This window comes from Coregonus clupeaformis, chromosome 12 (genome assembly GCF_020615455.1).
Source record: "Coregonus clupeaformis isolate EN_2021a chromosome 12, ASM2061545v1, whole genome shotgun sequence".
In the NCBI taxonomy this organism is placed as follows: Eukaryota; Metazoa; Chordata; class Actinopteri; order Salmoniformes; family Salmonidae; genus Coregonus; species Coregonus clupeaformis.
This window is the reverse complement of record NC_059203.1, coordinates 61,212,927-61,225,960: the sequence shown is the minus strand read 5'-3', so window position 1 is coordinate 61,225,960 and position 13,034 is coordinate 61,212,927. Positions and strand designations below refer to the sequence as shown.

At 41.6% G+C, this 13,034-nt stretch overlaps 1 non-coding gene and 1 pseudogene across 1 annotated transcript; one reads left to right on the top strand and one right to left on the bottom strand.

The window, feature by feature from the left end:
- The first annotated feature begins 361 nt into the window (after nucleotides 1-361).
- LOC121578485 overlaps nucleotides 362-13,034 on the top strand; it is a 31,107-nt pseudogene continuing 18,434 nt past the window's right edge.
- Nucleotides 12,479-12,554, bottom strand: trnaa-ggc. The gene has a single exon. It is a non-coding gene; the product is annotated as a tRNA-Ala (tRNA).

Genomic DNA, 13,034 nt, shown 5'->3' with positions numbered 1-13,034 from the left:
CGCTCTTATCCAGAGCGACTTAGTTAGTGAGTGCATACATTTTCATTTTCATTTTCACAAGTGTCTGTATTGCACTTTTTTAGTGATGGCTCTTGCACACAGTATAAGCAGAGGCAACTTCCTGCTTTTCACAACAGAATTACACAAACGTGGATTCAAAGCTGGTACATGGAACTTTTTTGAGTCAAGCCATGTAAAAGGGGCTCCTGATGGTGTAGGAGGAACATTGAAGAGAACGGCGGACAGGTTGGTGGCTAAGGGCCGTGATATCAGTGATGCACAGGAGCTTTACAAAGCCCTCCGTGAGACAAACACGTCAGTGAAGCTGTTCTTTGTGAAGAGTGCCGATGTTGAACGTGCGATGGAGATGATGCCAAGCCCGATAGAAGCGGTGCCCTCCACCATGAGAATACACCAGGTCATCACCCTTGCTCCTGGTGAGCTGATGTCTGGTGATGTCAGCTGCCTTTGTTCAACAAAGAAGGACCTAAACTGTACATGCTTTAACACACAGCACTTCAGTTTCAGGCAGAAGGTCCTGGCTCCTCCAGAACAGCCAGCCAATGAGGAAAATCCACAACCTGTGGACGAAATCCAGGTCTTCTTGGGCAGTGGTGTGTAGTGGAATATGATGATGAGCTTTATCCAGGCATCATCCTCGGCACGGATGAAATGAGTGTACAAGTGAAATGTATGTACCGTGTAGGATCAAACAGATTTTTCTGGCCTTCTCGAGACGACATCCACTGGTATCAGTTTGATGAAGTCCTTGAGATGATTCCACCTCCACAGCGTGTGACATCCCGCCACGTAGAGGTTGAGAGAGATGTGTGGGCCAGACTCTCAGGGAGAAAACCATGAATGAATGAATATTGTGCTCCTGAGAAGAAGGATAGTCATGCTGACACTAGTGCTGTACATCTAGTCATTTAGAAGACGGTCTTATCCAGAGCGACTTACAGTTAGTGAGTCCATACAGTGGGGAAAAAAGTATTTAGTCAGCCACCAATTGTGCAAGTTCTCCCACTTAAAAAGATGAGAGAGGCCTGTAATTTTCATCATAGGTACACGTCAACTATGACAGACAAAATGAGAAAAAAAATCCAGAAAATCTCATTGTAGGATTTTTTAATGAATTTATTTGCAAATTATGGTGGAAAATAAGTATTTGGTCAATAACAAAAGTTTCTTAATACTTTGTTATATACCCTTTGTTGGCAATGACACAGGTCAAACGTTTTCTGTAAGTCTTCACAAGGTTTTCACACACTGTTGCTGGTATTTTGGCCCATTCCTCCATGCAGATCTCCTCTAGAGCAGTGATGATTTGGGGCTGTCGCTGGGCAACACGGACTTTCAACTCCCTCCAAAGATATTCTATGGGGTTGAGATCTGGAGACTGGCTAGGCCACTCCAGGACCTTGAAATGCTTCTTACGAAGCCACTCCTTCGTTGCCCGGGTGGTGTGTTTGGGATCATTGTCATGCTGAAAGACCCAGCCACGTTTCATCTTCAATGCCCTTGCTGATGGAAGGAGGTTTTCACTCAAAATCTCACGATACATGGCCCCATTCATTCTTTCCTTTACACGGATCAGTCGTCCTGATCCCTATGCAGAAAAACAGCCCCAAAGCATGATGTTTCCACCCCCATGCTTCACAGTAGGTATGGTGTTCTTTGGATGCAACTCAGCATTCTTTGTCTTCCAAACACGACGAGTTGAGTTTTTACCAAAAAGTTCTATTTTGGTTTCATCTGACCATATGACATTCTCCCAATCCTCTTCTGGATCATCCAAATGCACTCTAGCAAACTTCAGACGGGCCTGGACATGTACTGGCTTAAGCAGGGGGACACGTCTTGCACTGCAGGATTTGAGTCCCTGGCGGCGGAGTGTGTTACTGATGGTAGGCTTTGTTACTTTGGTCCCAGCTCTTTGCAGGTCATTCACTAGGTCCCCCCGTGTGGTTCTGGGATTTTTGCTCACCGTTCTTGTGATCATTTTGACCCCACGGGGTGAGATCTTGCGTGGAGCCCCAGATCGAGGGAGATTATCAGTGGTCTTGTATGTCTTCCATTTCCTAATAATTGCTCCCACAGTTGATTTCTTCAAACCAAGCTGCTTACCTATTGCAGATTCAGTCTTCCCAGCCTGGTGCAGGTCTACAATTTTGTTTCTGGTGTCCTTTGACAGCTCTTTGGTCTTGGCCATAGTGGAGTTTGGAGTGTGACTGTTTGAGGTTGTGGACAGGTGTCTTTTATACTGATAACAAGTTCAAACAGGTGCCATTAATACAGGTAACGAGTGGAGGACAGAGGAGCCTCTTAAAGAAGAAGTTACAGGTCTGTGAGAGCCAGAAATCTTGCTTGTTTGTAGGTGACCAAATACTTATTTTCCACCATAATTTGCAAATATATTCATTAAAAATCCTACAATGTGATTTTCTGGATTTTTTTTTTCTCAATTTGTCTGTCATAGTTGACGTGTACCTATGATGAAAATTACAGGCCTCTCTCATCTTTTTAAGTGGGAGAACTTGCACAATTGGTGGCTGACTAAATACTTTTTTTCCCCACTGTACATTTATAAAAAAAAAAAAATATCATACTGGCCCCCCGTGGGAAACAAACCCACAACCCTGGCGTTGTAAGCGCCATCCTCTACCAACTGAGCTACACAGGGAAGGTGTGGTGTGCGTTTTTGTGTTTGGAAAAGTGTGGCGTTAAGTGAGTGAGAAAGGAAATGGTTGCGTATCCCAGAACCAATGTGTGTCTGTGAGCAGGGGTGTGAGAGAGAGCTTTCAGTTTTGTGCAGATGAGGGATATACATTTTAAAATAAAGTATACATCTAATTTATATGCAAGGGGCACCACCAAACGGCACCATGAAGACCAAGGAGCTCTCCAAACAGGTCAGGGACAAAGTTGTGGAGAAGTGCAGATCAGGGTTGGGTTATAAAAAATTATCCAAAACTTTGAACATCCCACGGAGCACCATTAAATCCATTTTTAAAAATGGAAAGAATATGGCACCACAACAAACCTGCCAAGAGAGGGCCGCCCACCAAAACTCACGGACCAGGCAAGGAGGGCATTAATCAGAGAGGCAACAAAGAGCCCAAAGATAACCCTGAAGGAGCTGCAAAGCTCCACATCGGAGATTGGAGTATCTGTCCATAGGACCACTTTAAGCCGTACACTCCACAGAGCTGGGCTTTATGGAGGAGTGGCCAGAAAAAAAGCCATTGTTTAAAGAAGAAAATAAGCAAACACGTTTGGTGTTCACCAATAGCCATGTGGGAGACTCCCCAAACATATGGAAAAAGGTGCTCTGGTCAGATGAGACTAAAATTGAGCTTTTTGGCCATCAAGAAAAATGCTATGTCTGGCGCAAACCCAACACCTCTCATCACCCGAGAACACCATACCCACAGTGAAGCATGGTGGTGGCAGCATCATGCTGTGGGGATGTTTTTCATCAGCAGGGACTGGGAAACTGGTCAGAATTGAAGAAATGATGGATGACGCTAAATACAAGGAAATTCTTGCAGGAAACCTGTTTCAGTCTTGCAGAGATTTGAGACTGGGACGGAGGTTCAACTTCCAGCAGGTCAATGACCCTATGCATACTGCTAAAGCAACACTCGAGTGGTTTAAGGGGAAACATTTAAATGTCTTGGAATGGCCTAGTCAAAGCCCGGACCTCAATCCAATTGAGAATCTGTGGTATGACTTAAAGATTGCTGTACACCAGCGGAACCCATCCAACTTGAAGGAGCTGGAGCAGTTTTGCCTTGAAGAATGGGCAAAAATCGCAGTGGCTAGATGAGCCAAGTTTACAGAGACATACCCCAAGAGACTTGCTGCTGTAATTGCTGCAAAAGGTGGCTCTACAATTTGACATTTGATATGATGTGATTGGTGTGAAGCCAAATCCAAACTGGCTTCCCTTGACACTTTTTTTTTTGGTGCGCCAGGACCATTCACAGTTGAGCTCACTCAGTTTAGCTCAATGCTAATTGGCTATTATTTTATATTTGTTTTATCAAGGAGGCCAAATGCTCACAGGCTTCTCTTGCATTCAATGCTATTGGTGGCAACAATATCGTACTCTTTTTGACCAGACAGCATCAGATACATGTGCTACACGTAGAGAGACAGAGGGGCGCTGTTTCACTCGCTCTGATGCTTTCTCCAGTGAGATACATTCAACCTCTTGTGAATTGAAGGGAAATTATGAAACACAGAGACACTAAAGATACATTATTTTATATGTTTTTTTTTGGGGGGGGGGTGTTCTTGTAAAAAAATTGGGAAGCCAGGCTTCCGTTGGCATCCATGAACACACACCACTGCACCTCACCTGTCTCCACCTTTCTCATTAGCACCCTTGACTATTTAAGCAGCAGTTTCTCCCTACAGTCTTTTTTATGAATGCATGGTGAATGCATGGGGCAGTCAACTTATGTTTTCCTTTCCATGTTGTTTGTGACTGACAAGTGAGTGCCTTTCATTATTGAAGAATATGTATAAATGTATATTCATATTAAGATATATTTAGTTGCTGTTAGTTTATATGCTGCTGCCAAATTACTTAGAACAATTTCCTGTCAGTCCAGCATGTAAGATGCAGCTCAGTTATTCATCCCTTTTGCACTTGTCAGTCATGCTTGTATGTTAACATGTGTTTGTATCTCCCTTTTGTATTTACCTAGTATACCACAGCATTATCCTGCAACCTTTCCCCATGTGCTGCAGTGTTTGTGTGCAATAAAATCCCATTATTTGGATTCCTGCTTCATCTCCTCATTTCATCTGCATTCTTATCGACCTGTCATGGTGGCACTCTGAACATGTCAAAACCACCTTATTCAGTCCACGTTTTCTATACACACAGTGCACAAGAGGTTGGTGCCACCTTAATTGGGGAGGACAGGCTCGTGGTAATGGCTGGAGCGGAATATGTGGACTGGTATCAAATACATCAAACACATGGTTTGCATTTACGCCGCTCCGGCCATTATGATGAGCCGTCCTCCCCTCAGCAGCCTCCACTGACACAGTGGTCTAATGACAACGTCCATACCACTGATGACACGGGACATGAGATATAGATGTTAGTGACCCCACTCTCTGAGGGTGTCTCAGGGGGAGTTGGGATATGCAAAAAACACATTTCCATTTCACACCTCACACTCGTACAGGGTACCCACTTCTACATGCAGTGAAATAGAACAAATATATGCACCCCCTATTTGACCTTTGAGATGAGTACAGTGTGTTGCTGTGGAGACAGCGTAATATAAGGGCTTCTCTTCTCCCTCTCTCTCCCTCTGTCTCTCTCAATCCTATATTGTATCTGGACAGTGTGGCCGTGGTGACTGAAATCAAAACTTTTAGAAACCTGAGGACAGTCTCTGTCCGATGAGATGTCCTCATTCCTGTTATAGGAATCCGAGGGGATAGTGTGGCCAGTGGCCAAGTAGTGTACCTATGCTATATGTTACCTCTGGGACTCTCAAGATGACAAATCAGAGCAAGATCACTGAATGTAAGTACATTCTTTACCTTCAGAACTGTAGTCCGACTTGCATCACACCCAACTAGCACATAACTTTCTGAGAACCATATGTTTCTTAGAGCTTGGTGAGAGCGTGGTTGTCCTATGGTTATTTTGCATACAACCTTCCCACAACATTCTGGGAATGGTGCAGATTACCCAGCTAGCACATAACATTCTGAGAACCATAGTTTCTTAGGTGGGAATTTCAGTGCTTCAGCATAAAGTTTCCTACAGGTTCACATCTGAAGGTCAAGAATGTACTTACATTCGATGATCTTGCTCTGATTTGTCATCCTGAGGGTCCCAGAGATAAAATATAGCATATATTTGTTTGATAAAATCCATTTTTATATCCTAACACGATCCATGTTGTATGCACGATCCATGTTGTATTTTCACTCGTTAAACTTGCAAAGAAATACATCTGTGAAAATTGAAAGCTAAACCTTGTTTCAGCCAGTCAAGTTAGGTTCCTATTTATTCCTCAGACACTCCAGAAGGTAACCAGCCTTTCCTTCAACATTCTGCATTAGGTATATCCAGGGACGGCCTGTTCAATAGGGCGATATGGGCGACGCACTGCCAAACGGGAAAAGGAAGGGATTTTTTTTCTAATCAATTATATCACGGCAACAGTAGTTATCAGTGTTGTAATCTATACGTCTGATCTGCCACAGTGCCACACTGCCACTAAATGTCGAATCAGGCTAAAGTCGTGCTTCAAATGGCTCCACCCCCTTTTGGGGCGATTTCAGTCAGATTGAAAATCGCCCAGAACTTCTGTCATAGACTCCCATGTAAAATCTATTTTTTCAAATTTCAGAGCCTTCAATACAATCTCAATGGGTGTCTGTGGGCTTGCACTTACGCGCTTTCGTCACATGAACGTAACTAAGAAAAGAGGGTAGCAGCTCCAATCAATTCACTACTACTATCAACATGGCTAGGCTTCAGTGCAACTCGATTGTGTCTTTGAAAGAATTTCCTTTTTGTCGGCGAACAAATGAAGATAAATTGGCAACGAAACAATTAGGACCTCCCAGACCAAATTTAATTCAACAGGTTTCTACTAAAGGGGGAAGTCCTACACCGAGGATTTTCCAAAAAATGGTACTGAACGAAAAATAACATTGCCACTCAACTGGATGAGGGATACAGGCTAGCTGTCCGCCGCCACAACGATGAGGTTAGTGTTGATAATCACAAGTTTACTGGAGAACTGAGACCAAGTAGAGACTTTGGACAGGGTGGATATGGTTATATTGCGATATTGTCAATACAGTATATCGTAAAGTATCACTATGTAACTTCGATTTCTTTCACCCCAATCCCTCAAATTAACGGTAAATAACTGAATTGTTTGCCCCACATTTAGCTAAGATGATTAGCTAGCCAGCTAAAATGTTTTATTTAGTTAGCAGTCGCATCTACAATAGTTTACTGTCAATAACATGTCTCCAAAAATGACGTGGTGTCTCCAATTGTGTTTACATTTTACAATTGCGGTGCGCATCCATGAGTATCCACTTTCTGTAGCTCAGCTGGTAGAGCACGGCGCTTTGACGCAAGGTAGTGGGTTCGATCCCGGGACCACCCATACACAAAAATGTATGCACGCATGACTGTAAGTCGCTTTGGATAAAAGCGTCTGCTAAATGGCATATTATTATTATTATTATTATTATTCCAGCCTTGTGTAGGTCTCCAATCTTGTCCCTGACATCCTTGGAGAGCTCTTTGGTCTTGGCCATGGTGGAGAGTTTGGAATCTGATTGATTGATTGCTTCTGTGGACAGGTGTCTTTTATACAGGTAACAAGCTGAGATTAGGAGCACTCCCTGAGATCAGTCAATAAATGATTCTGGTATTGACTTATATGCTGCCCCTGTCTTCATGTTGTTGCTGGACATATCTTTTTAAAAATGTGTGTAGGTCACCTAAATCATCAGAAAAATTGCCCCTCCTGAGAATTTTTTCAGGAGCCGCCACTGGGTATATCCAATACAAAAATTTTTTTTGCCACAAAGACACGACATCATTACGTGCTGATGAGACGGGCGGTGTTCACTTGATTGACTGTATCTTGGTCCAATGACCACCTATCGTTTTGAAACATAGCTGGCTAGATAGCCAATGAGCCGGGCTTTACATGAGTATGCTATGGTCCTTTGTCTGAGGAAAAGCCTGTGTATTCAGCACACGCGCAACGCAGTTTAGTGTCCATTGGAAATCTAAACAAGGAAGTGGCGCATCGCGTTATGCACAGCTCGATTTAGTAAAAAAGTTATCTGCAAATTTTGAAAGTACAATATGGCTACTAATACTGGAAAAGCTAAATCAAAGTCCAGGTATACAGATTTGGACGAGATTATAGCAGAAATAGACCGGGAAAGTGTCACAGAACCAGTAGATGAGGACTTAGTGAATATACAGTGCCTTGCAAAAGTATTCATCCCCCTTGGCGTTTTTCCTATTTTGTTACATTACAACCTGTAATTTAAATTGATTTTATTTGGATTTCATGTAATGGACATACACAAAATACTCAAAAATGGTGACGTGAAATGAAAAAAATTGCTTGTTTAAAATAATTGTAAAAAATTAATAATAGAAAAGTGGTGCGTGCATATGTATTCACCCCCTTTGCTATGAAGCCCCTAAATAAGATCTGGTGTAACCAATTACCTTCAGAAGTCACATAATTAGTTAAATAAAGTCCACCTGTGTGCAATTTCGACTCCAGCCCAAAGGACAATTTTCCACCGGTGTAATGTCCATTGCTCGTGTTTCGTGGCCCAAGTAGGTCTCTTCTTGTTATTGGTGTACTTTAGTTGTGGTTTCTTTGCAGCAATTCGACCATGAAGGCCTGATTCACTCAGTCCCCTCTGAACAGTTGATGTTGAGATGTGTCTGTTACTTGAACTCTGTGAAGCATTTATTTGGGCTGCAATTTCTGAGGCTGGTAACGCTAATTAACTTATCCTCTGCAGCAGAGGTAACTCTGGTTCTTCCATTTCTGTGGGGGTCCTCATGAGAACCAGTTTCATCATTGCGCTTGATGGTTTTTGCGACTGCACTTTAAGAAACTTTCAAAGTTCTTGAAATGTTCCGTATTGACTGACCTTCATGTCTTAAAGTAATGATGGACTGTCATTTCTCTTTGCTTATTTGAGCTGTTCTTGCCATAATATGGACTTGGTCTTTTACCAAATAGGACTATCTTCTGTATACCCCCCTACCATGTCACAACACAACTGATTGGCTCAAACGCATTAAGAAGGAAATACATTCCAGAAATTAACTTTAAGAAGGCACACCTATTAATTGAAATGCATTCCAGGTGACTACCTTATGAATCTGGTTGAGAGAATGCCAAGAGTGTGCAAAGCTGTCATCAAGGCAAAGCGTGGCTATTTGAAGAATGTCAAATCTCAAATATATTTTGATTTGTTTAACACTTTTTTGGTGACTACATGATTCCATATGTGTTATTTCATAGTTTTGATGTCTTCACTATTATTCTACAATGTAAAAAAATAAAGAAAAAGCCTTGAATGAGTAGGTGTGTCCAAACTTTTGACTGGTAGTGTATATTTTTGTGGTGTGTTCACTTATGACATTAGATCAGTGTTGGCTGCTAACTTGGCCCTTATCTTAAATAGTTAACTTCTGTGTTGGGAGGCATTGGAACAGCATTCTTGTTGCATCTCCTGTTAGTACCTTCTATGTAAGGAAGCTAATTATCCATTGTGTATGACATTCCTGGGAGTGTGTAAAGTTTTATTTTTTATTACCATAGCATTTTCGTATGTTCTCTATAGTTATGTACTTGAAAATGTATCAATTTACCAATTCGGCCACTTGGAGGACACTTGGGTACATTTGGGCAAACTCGTGAGGGACACGTGGGTTACTTCAAACTAAGTGTTATGTAACTCCCTCATTCTTGAAGGTATCAGTCTGAAACTTTGCACATACACTGTTGTCCTCTTGTAGACAACATCTAAATGACCTCCAGCTTCCTATCTGAATATATGGCTTTTCTTTTTCATGTCAAATATGATGCAAGCAACAAAAATAAAAATAGAAAACATGTTTTATGTTTGTTTTATCTTTTACCAGATCTATTGTGTTATGTTCTCCTACAATTCCAGTGGGTCAGAAGTTTACATACATTAAGTTGACTGTGCCTTTAAACAGCTTGGAAAATTCCAGAAAACGATAGCATGGCTTTAGAAGATTCTGATAGGCTGATTGACCTCATTTGAGTCAATTGGAGGTGTACCTGTAGATGTATTTCAAGGCCTACCTTCAAACTCAGTACCTCTTTGCTTGACATCATGGGAAAATCAAAAGAAATCAGCCAAGACCTCAGAAAAAAAACTGTAGACCTCCACAAGTCTGGTTCTTCCTTGGGAGTAATTTCCAAACGCCTGAAGGTACCACGTTCATCTGTACAAACAATAGTACGCAAGTATAAACACCATGGGACCACGCAGCCGTCATACCGCTCAGGAAGGAGACGCGTTCTGTCTCCTAGAGATGAACGTACTTTAGTGCAAAAAGTGCAAATCAATCCCAGAACAACAGCAAAGGACCTTGTGAAGATGCTGGAGGAAACAGGTACAAAAGTATCTATATCCACAGTAAAACGAGTCCTATATCGATATAACCTGAAAGGCTGCTCAGCAAGGAAGAAGCCACTGCTCCAAAACCGCCATAAAAAAGCCAGACTATGGTTTGCAACTGCACATGGGGACAAAGATTGTACTTTTTAGAGAAATGTCCTCTGGTCTAATGAAACAAAAATAGAACTGTTTGGCCATAATGACCATCGTTATGTTTAGAGGAATAAGGGAGTGACTTGCAAGCCGAAGAACACCATCCCAACCCTGAAGCACGGGGGTGGTAGCGTCATGCTGTGGGGGTGCTTTGCTGCAGGAGAGACTGGTGCACTTCACAAAATAGATGGCATCATGAGGAAGGAAAATTATGTGGATATACTGAAGCAACATCTCAAGACATCAGTCAGGAAGTTAAAGCTTGGTCGCAAATGGGTCTTCCAAATGGACAATGACCCCAAGCATACTTCCAAAGTTGTGGCAAAATTGCTTAAGGACAACAAAGTCAAGGTATTGGAGTGGCCATCACAAAGCCCTGACCTCAATCCTATAGAACATTTGTGGGCAGAACTGAAAAAGCGTGTGCGAGCAAGGAGGCCTACAAACCTGACTCAGTTACACCAGCTCTGTCAGGAGGAATGGGCCAGAATTCACCCAACTTATTGTGGGAAGCTTGTGGAAGGCTACCTGAAATGTTTGACCCAAGTTAAACAATTTAAAGGCAGTGCTACCAAATACTAATTGAGTGTATGTAAACTTCTAACCCACTGGGAATTTGATTAAAGAAATAAAAGCTGAAATAAATCATTCTCTCTATTATTATTCTGATATTTCACATTCTTAAAATAAAGTGGTGAGACTAACTGACCTAAGACAGGGAATTTTTACTAGTATTAAATGTCAGGAATTGTGAAAAACAGAGTTTAAATGTATTTGGCTAAAGTGTATGTAAACTTCCGACTTCAACTGTTTTCAAAAGAAAAGCACATTTTTTGTCCGTTAAAATAACATCAAATTGATCAGAAATACAGTGTAGACATTGTTAATGTTGTAAATGGCTATTGTAGCTGGAAACGGCTGATTTGTAATGGAATACAGTGGGGGGAAAAAGTATTTAGTCAGCCACCAAGTATTTAGTCAGCCACCAATTGTGCAAGTTCTCCCACTAAAAAAGATGAGAGAGGCCTGTAATTTTTATCATAGGTACACGTCAACTATGACAGACAAAATGAGAAAAAAAATCCAGAAAATCACATTGTAGGATTTTTAATGAATTTATTTGCAAATTATAGTGGAAATTAAGTATTTGATCAATAACAAAAGTTTCTCAATACTTTGTTATATACCCTTTGTTGGCAATGACACAGGTCAAACGTTCTTGTGATCATTTTGACCCCACGGGGTGAGATCTTGCGTGGAGCCCCAGATCGAGGGAGATTATAAGTGGTCTTGTATGTCTTCCATTTCCTAATAATTGCTCCCACAGTTGATTTCTTCAAACCAAGCTGCTTACCTATTGCAGATTCAGTCTTCCCAGCCTGGTGCAGGTCTACAATTTTGTTTCTGGTGTCCTTTGACAGCTCTTTGGTCTTGGCCATAGTGGAGTTTGGAGTGTGACTGTTTGAGGTTGTGGACAGGTGTCTTTTATACTGATAACAAGTTCAAACAGGTGCCATTAATACAGGTAACGAGTGGAGGACAGAGGGGAGCCTCTTAAAGAAGAAGTTACAGGTCTGTGAGAGCCAGAAATCTTGCTTGTTTGTAGGTGACCAAATACTTATTTTCCACCATAATTTGCAAATAAATTCATTAAAAATCCTACAATGTGATTTTCTGGATTTTTTTCCTCAATTTGTCTGTCATAGTTGACGTGTACCTATGATGAAAATTACAGGCCTCTCTCATCTTTTTAAGTGGGAGAACTTGCACAATTGGTGGCTGACTAAATACTTTTTTTCCCCACTGTACATGGAAAGATCATGTCATAAATGTTGAAACAAAGTGCAAGAAGTTAGTTATGAAAGGGGTGCTGACAGACAATTGTTGATGGATATTTATAGAGCTCTGATCAGGACGACAATTGATTACGAGTGTATAGTTTATGGAACAGCGGCGAAGACTTGGCTTCAGAAGCTGGACAGAATCCAGTATATAGCTTTAAGGAAATGTATTGGTGCATTTAAATCAAGATCTGTATGTGCCTTACTAGTGGAGGCAGGTGAGATTTTACATTTGAGTCATTTAGCAGACACTCTTATCCAGAGCGACTGAGTGCATAAAAAAAATGTCATACTGGCCCCCTGTGGGAATCGAACCTACAACCCTGGCGTTGCCAGCGCCATGCTCTACCAACTGAGCTACACAGGACCCAACATGAAATGCCTTTGGATATACAGCATAAACAATTGTCATTAGCTTATTGGGTTAGGTTGAGAAGCTGTGCGGTTGAGCATCCCACTGCTACTGTTCTAGATGACTGTTAGGAATATACTAGTAGACAAGGCATTGGTTTTGGCTGGACAGTTGGAAAGCTTGCTGATGAGAGTGGTTTGAGAGAGTTAGAGGTTGGCCCTTCTGTGATGATAGGGGATGTTCCTCCATGGTTACTCCCAGATCTTGTTGTTGATCATATTATATTATATATTATTATTATATTATTATCTAACCTTGGTAGAGAAATTGAAAGATTGGTCAGAAGTCTGTAATATAGGGAAACTGGTTGACAATTACATTGGTAGAAGTTTTTATGCTTTTTTAACGCTTTTCACAGATGGATCCAAGGACCCAGATAGTGGGCGCACAGGAGCAGGTGTTTATGTTCCTGAATTTGATGTGCAGATATGTAGAAC